Raw genomic sequence first — 7,889 nt, forward strand, 5'->3', positions numbered from 1 at the left:
AGTTTTATGGACTTCCATCTGAAGATCCTTATCAGTTTTTAACTGAGTTCTTGCAAATCTGTGAGACTGTAAAGACGAATAGAGTTGATCCTGAAGTCTACAGACTCATGCTTTTCCCTTTTGCTGTAAGAGACAGAGCTAGAATATGGTTGGATTCACAACCCAAGGATAGCCTGGACTCCTGGGATAAGCTGGTCACTGCCTTATTGGATAAATTCTTTCGTCCTCAAAAGCTGAGCAAGCTGAGAGTGGATGTTCAAACCTTCAAACAAAAAGACGGTGAATCCCTCTATGAAGCTTGGGAAAGATTCAAGCAGCTGACCAAAAGATGTCCATCTGACATGTTTTCAGAATGGACCATATTAGATATATTCTATTATGGTCTATCTGAATTTTCGAAAATGTCATTGGACCATTCTGCAGGTGGATCTATTCACCTGAAGAAAATGCCTAAAGAGGCTCAAGAACTCATTGACATGGTTGCAAACAACCAATTCATGTACACTTCTGAGAGGAATTCCGTGAATAATGGGATACCTCAGAAGAAAGGAGTTCTTGAAATTGATGCTCTAAATACCATATTGGCTCAGAACAAAGTGTTGACTCAACAAGTCAACATGATCTCTCAAAATTTGAATGGATGGCAACATGCATCCAACAGTACTAGAGAGGCAGCTTCTGAAGAAGCTTATGATTCTGAGAACCCTGCCATGGCAGAGGTTAATTACATGGGTGAACCTTATGGAAACACCTATAACTCGTCATGGAGAAATCATCCAAATTTCTCATGGAAGGATCAACAAAAGCCTCAACAAGGCTTTAACAATGGTGGACGCAATAGGCTGAGCAATAGCAAGCCATATCCATCATCTTCTCAGCAACATACAGAGAATTCTGAACAAAACACTTCTAATTTGGCCAATCTAGTCTCTGATCTGTCAAAGGCCACTTTCAGTTTCATGAATGAAATAAGATCCTCCATCAGAAATCTGGAGGCACAAGTGGGCCAGTTGAGTAAGAAAATCATTGAAACTCTTCCCAGTATTCTCCCAAGCAATACAGAAGAGAATCCAAAAGGAGAGTGCAAGGCCATTGATTTAATCAATATGGCCGAATGTACAAGGGAGGAGGAGGACGAAAATTCCTGTGGGGAAGACCTCCTGGGACGTCCCTCAAGCAAGAAGGAGTTTCCTATTAAGGATCCAAAGGAATCTGAGGCTCATATAGAGACCATAGAGATTCCATTAAATCTCCTTCTGCCATTCATGAGCTCTGAAGACTATTCTTCCTCAGATGAAGATGAGGATGTGACTGGAGAGTAAGTTGCTCAATATTTAGGAGCTATCATGAAGCTGAATGCCAAGATATTTGGTAATGAGACTGGGGAAAGTGAGCCTCCCTTACTCATTAGTGAACTGGACACCTGGATTCAGCAAACTCTAACTCAAAAGAAACAAGATCCTGGCAAGTTCTTAATACCTTGTACCATAGGCACCATGACCTTTGAAAAAGCTCTGTGTGATCTGGGGTCAGGGATAAATCTTATGCCACTCTCTGTAATGGAGAAGCTGGGGATCATTGAGGTACAACCTGCCTTGTTCTCATTACAATTGGCAGACAAGTCATTGAGACAAGCTTATGGAATAGTAGAGGTCGTGTTAGTAAAGATTAAAGGCCTTTACATCCCTGCTGATTTCATAATCTTAGACACTAGGAAGGAAGAGGATGATTGCATCATCCTTGGAAGACCTTTCCTAGCCACAGCAGGAGCTGTGATAGATGTCAACAGAGGTGAATTAGTCCTTCAATTGAATGGGGACTACCTTGTGTTTAAGGCACATGGCCATCCCTCTGTGACAAAAGAAAGTAAGCATGAAGAGCTTCTCTTAATTCAGAGTCAGGAAGAGCCCCCACAGTCAAACTCTAAGTTTGGTGCTGGGAGGCCACAACCAAACTCTAAGTTTGGTGTCAAGACCCCATATCCAAACTCTAAGTTTGGTGTTGGGACTATACAACATTGACCTGATCACCTTTGTGGCTCCATGAGAGCCACTGTCAAGCTATTGACATTAAAGAAGCGCTTGTTGGGAGGCAACCCAATTTTATTTATCTAATTTTTATTTTATTCTATATTATTGTTATTTTGTGTTTTATTAGGTATATGATCATGAGGAGTCACGAAAAAGATCAGAAAAATTAAAAACAGAGTCAAAAATAGCAGAAAAAAATTCGCACCCTGGAGGAAGCACAGGCTGGCGTTCAACGCCAGTGAGATGCATCTGGCTGGCGTTCAACGCCAGAACAGAGCACCATTCTGGCGCTGAACGCCAGAAACAAGCAACATTCTGGCGCTGAATGCCAGGAATGTGCCTAAAGAAGAAAAACTGGCGCTGAACGCTAGTAACAAGCATGAAACTGGTGTTCAACGCCAGAAACATGCTTTACATGGGCGTTAAACGGCCAGAATGTGAACCACACGGCGTTTAAACGCCAGAATGGTGTGCAAAGGCATTTGACATGCCTATTTGGTGCAGGGATGGAATACCTTGACACCTCAGGATCTGTGGATCCCACAGGATCACCTCAAGATCTGTGGACCCCACAGGATCCCCACCTACCATATTCCCACCTTACCTCCTAATCCTATTTTTGTGATTTGTATTCCCCATGTCACACTTCCCAACACTCTTCACTAATCACCTCAATTCCTCTTCCCCATAAACCCCCTTCACCACTCACATCCATCCACTCTTCCCCATAAACCCCACCTACCTTCAAAAATTCAAAACCAATTTTCCCACCCATTCCCACCCTAAATGGCCGAACATTCACCCCCCCTCTCCCTATATATACCCTTCCATTCTACTTCATTTTCACACAACACAACCCCCTCTTCTCCCACTAGGCCGAACCAACACCTCCCCTTCTCCTCTCTATTCACTTCTTCTTCTTCTATTCTTTCTTCTCTTGCTCGAGGACGAGCAATATTTTAAGTTTGGTCTGGTAAAAGCATAAGCTTTCTGTTTTTCCATTACCATCAATGGCACCTAAGGCCGGAGAATCCTCTAGAAAAGGAAAAGGGAAGACAAAAACTTCCACCTCCGAGTCATGGGAGATGGAAAGATTCATCTCCAAGAGCCATCAAGACCACTTCTATGATGTCGTGGCAAAGAAGAAGGTGATCCCTGAGGTCCCTTTCAAGCTCAAGAAAAATGAGTATCTGGAGATCCGACATGAAATCCGAAGAAGAGGTTGGGAAGTCCTAACCAACCCCATGCAACAAGTCAGAATCTTAATGGTTCAAGAGTTCTATGCCAATGCATGGATCACTAGGAACCATGATCAAAGTATGAACCCGAGTCCAAAGAATTATCTCACAATGGTTCAGGGGAAATACTTAGATTTTAGTCCGGAAAATGTGAGGTTGGCATTCCACTTGCCCATGATGCAAGGAGATGAATGCCCCTACACTAGAAGGGTCAACTTTAATCAAAGGTTGGACCAAGTCCTAATGGACATATGTGTGGAAGGAGCTCAATGGAAGAGAGACTCCAAAGGCAAGTCTGTCCAACTAAGAAGACTGGACCTCAAGCCTGTGGCTAGAGGATGGTTGGAGTTCATTCAACGCTCCATCATTCCTACTAGCAACCGATCTGAAGTTACTGTGGATCGGGCCATCATGATTCATGGCATCATGATTGGAGAGGAAGTAGAAGTTCATGAGGTCATCTCCAATGAAATCTACAAAATAACCGACAAACCCTCACCCATGGCACGGCTAGCTTTTCCTCACCTTATTTGCCATCTATGTTACTCAGCTGGAGTTATCATAGAAGGAGACATCTCCATTGAAGAGGACAAGCCCATCACCAAGAAGAGGATGGAGCAAGCAAGAGAGGCCCTTCACGGTTCTCAAGAGATGCATGAGGAAGCTCATCATCAAGAAATCCCTGAGATGCCTCAAGGGATGCACTTTCCTCCCAACAACTATTGGGAACAACTCAACACTTCCTTAGAAGATTTGAGCCACAATGTTGAACAATTTAGGGTGGAACATCATGAGCACTCTATCATTCTCCATGAAATAAAAGAAGATCAAAGAGCAATGAGGGAGGAGCAACAAAGGTAAGGAAGGGACATAGAAGAGCTTAAGAACATCCTTGGTCCTTCAAGAAGAAGACGCCACTAAAGGTGGATTCATTCCTTGTTCTTTATTTCTTTCTGTTTTCGGTTTTTAATGTTGTGTTTATCTATGTTTTGTGTCTTTACTTCATGATCATTAGTATGTAACCATGTCTTAAAGCTATGAATAAATTCCATTAATCCTTCACCTCTCTTAAATGAAATATGCTTTAATTCAAAAGAACAAGAAGTACATGAATTTCGAAAATTATCCTTGAATTTAGTTTAATTATTTTGATGTGGTGACAATACTTTTGTTTTCTGAATGAATGCTTGAACAGTGCATATGTCTTTTGATCTTGTTGTCTATGAATGTTAAAATTGTTGGCTCTTGAAAGAATGATGAACAAAGAGAAATGTTATTGATGATCTGAAAAATCATGAAATTGATTCTTGAAGCAAGAAAAAGCAGTGAATAGCAAAAGCTTGCGAAAAAAAAAAGTGGCGAAAAAAAATAGAAAGAAAAAGAAAAAGCAAGCAGAAAAAGCCCATAGCCCTTAAAACCAAAAGGCAAGGGATCCAAGGCTTTGAGCATCAATGGATAGGAGGACCCAAGGAAATAAAATCCAGGCCTAAGCGGCTAAATCAAGCTGTCCCTAACCATGTGCTTGTGTCATGAAGGTCCAAGTGAAAAGCTTGAGACTGAGTGGTTAAAGTCGTGATCCAAAGCAAAAGAGTGTGCTTAAGAGCTCTGGACACCACTAAGTGGGGACTCTAGCAAAGCTGAGTCACAATCTGAAAAGGTTCACCCAGTTATGTGTCTGTGGCATTTATGTATCCGGTGGTAATACTGGAAAACAAAATGCTTAGGGCCATGGCCAAGACTCATAAAAGTAGCTGTGTTCAAGAATCAACATGCTTAACTAAGAGAATCAATAACACTATCTAAACTTCTAAGTTCCTAGAGAAGCCAATCATTCTAAGCTTCAAAGGAAAAAGTGAGATGCCAAAACTGTTCAGAGGCAAAAAGCTACAAGTCCCGCTCATCTAATTAGAACTAATATTCATTGATATTTTGGAATTTATAGTATGTTCTCTTCTTTTTATTCTAATTGATTTTCAGTTGCTTGGGGACAACCAACAATTTAAGTTTGGTGTTGTGATGAGCGGATAATTTATATGCTTTTTGGCATTGTTTTTAGGTAGTTTTCAGTAAGTTTAAGCTAATTTTAGGGATGTTTTCATTAGTTTTTATGTTAAATTCACATTTCTGGACTTTACTATGAGTTTGTGTGTTTTTCTGTGATTTTAGGTAATTTCTGGCTGAAATTGAGGGACTTGAGCAAAACTCTGAAAAAGGCTGACAAAAGGACTGCTGATGCTGTTGGAATCTGACCTCCCTGCACTCGAAATGGATTTTCTGGATCTACAGAACTTCAATTGGCGTGCTCTCAACGGCGTTGGAAAGTAGACATCCAGAGCTTTCCAGCAATATATAATAGTCCATACTTTATTCGGAAATTGACGACGTAACTTGGCGTTGAACGCCAAGTACATGCTGCTGTCTGGAGTTAAACGCCAGAAAAACGTCATGATCCGAAGTTGAACGCCCAAAACACGTTATAACTTGGAGTTTAACTCCAAGAGAAGCCTCAGCTCGTGGATAGATCAAGCTCAGCCCAAGCATACACCAAGTGGGCCCCGGAAGTGGATTTATGCATCAATTACTTACTCATGTAAACCCTCGTAGCTAGTTTATTATAAATAGGACTTTTTACTAGTGTATTAGACATCATGGGACGATTAGTTCTCAGATCATGGGGGCTGGCCATTCGGCCATGCCTGAACATTTCACTTATGTATTTTCAACGGTGGAGTTTCTGCACACCATAGATTAAGGGTGTGGAGCTCTGCTGTACCTCAAGTTTCAATACAATCACTATTACTTTCTATTCAATTCTCTTTTATTCTTATTCCAAGATATACGTTGCACAACACTTTGATGAATGTGATGATCCGTGACACTAATCATTCTCACCTATGAACGCGCGTGATTGACAACCACTTCCGTTCTACTCTAGGCCGGGCGCATATCTCTTAGATTCCCCAACAGAATCTTCGTGGTATAAGCTAGATAGATGGCGGCATTCATGAGGATCCAGAAAGTCTAACCTTGTCTGTGGTATTCCGAGTAGGATCTTGGGAATCCGGAAAGTCTAACCTTGTCTGTGGTATTCCGAGTAGGATTCCGGTATTGAATGACTGTGACTAGCTTCAAACTCCTGAAGGCTGGGCGTTAGTGACAGACGCAAAAGAATCAATGGATTCTATTCCAACCTGATTAAGAACCGACAGATGATTAGCCGTGCTGTGACAGAGCATTTGGACCATTTTCACTGAGAGGATGGGATGTAGCTATCAACAAGGGTGATGCCTCCAGACGATTAGCCGTGCAGTGACAGCACATAGGACCATTTTCCCGAGAGGATTGAAAGTAGCCATTGATGATGGTGATGCCCTACATACAGCTTTCCATGGAAAGAAATAAGGAGGATTGGAAGAGTGAGTAGTGAAGTAGAGTTTCAAGAGGAGCACAGCATCTCCATACGCCTATCTGAAATTCCCACTATTGATTTACATAAGTATTTCTATCTTATTTTATTTTCTATTTATTTATTACTTTCGAAAACCCATAAACCAATTTAATCTGCCTAACTGAGATTTACAAGGTAACCATAGCTTGCTTCATACCAACAATCTCTGTGGGATCGACCCTTACTCACGTAAGGTTTATTACTTGGACGACCCAGTACACTTGCTGGTTAAGTTGAACGGAGTTGTGAATTCAAATAGAGCCAATTATTAAATTTCATACAAGTACAAAGAGCATGGATCACAATTTCGTCCACCAAGTTTTTGGCGCCGTTGCCGGGGATTGTTCGAGTATGGACAACTGACGGTTCATCTTGTTGCTCAGATTAGATAATTTTCTTTTCAAAAATCTTTTTTTCAAAATTTTTCTTTTATTTTTCATTTTTCCAAACTTTGTTTTCGAAAAAAAATTAATAAAAATACAAAAAAAATCATAAAATCATAAAAAAACCAAAAATATTGTGTTTCTTGTTTGAGTCTTGAGTCAATTTTTAAGTTTGGTGTCAATTGCATGCTTTAAAAAAATTTTTCTTGCATTTTTCGAAAATTCATGCATTCATAGTGTTCTTCATGATCTTCAAGTTGTTCTTGATAAATCCTCTTGTTTGATCTTGATGATTTCTTGTTTTGTGTTGTTTGTTGTTTTTCTTATGCATTTTTCGTTGGTTAGAGTCCATGCATTAAAGATTTCTATGTTTGGTATCTTGCATGTTTTCTTTGCATCAAAAATTTTTCAAATTTATGTTCTTGATGTTCATCATGATCTTCAAAGTGTTCTTGGTGTTCATCTTGACATTCATAGTGTTCTTGCATGCATCATGAGTTTTGATTCATAATTTTCATGTTGTGAGTCATTTTTGTTGTTTTTCTCTCTCATCATTAAAAATTCAAAAAAATAAAAAAATATCTTTTCCTTATTTTTCTCATAATTTTCGAAAATTTGAATTGACTTAGTCAAAAAAATTTTCAAAATTAGTTGTTTCCTACAAGTCAAGTCAAATTTTCAATTTTAAAAAATCTTATCTTTTCAAAATCTTTTTCAAAAATCATATCTTTTCCAAAATAGATACCATTCTGAACGTTTAACGCCAGAAAGGTAGGGGACAAAGATTTTG

The 7,889-nt window shown here is 39.8% G+C and overlaps 1 non-coding gene across 1 annotated transcript; it reads right to left on the reverse strand.

Moving 5' to 3' along the window:
* Positions 1 to 239: 239 nt before the first annotated feature.
* On the reverse strand, positions 240 to 343 carry LOC130978263 (small nucleolar RNA R71). Its single transcript, XR_009085916.1, has one exon. It is a non-coding gene; the product is annotated as a small nucleolar RNA R71 (small nucleolar RNA).
* Between the last annotated feature and the right edge of the window lie 7,546 nt (positions 344 to 7,889).

The sequence above is a fragment of the Arachis stenosperma genome, chromosome 4 (assembly GCF_014773155.1).
Source record: "Arachis stenosperma cultivar V10309 chromosome 4, arast.V10309.gnm1.PFL2, whole genome shotgun sequence".
Lineage (NCBI taxonomy): Eukaryota > Viridiplantae > Streptophyta > Magnoliopsida > Fabales > Fabaceae > Arachis > Arachis stenosperma.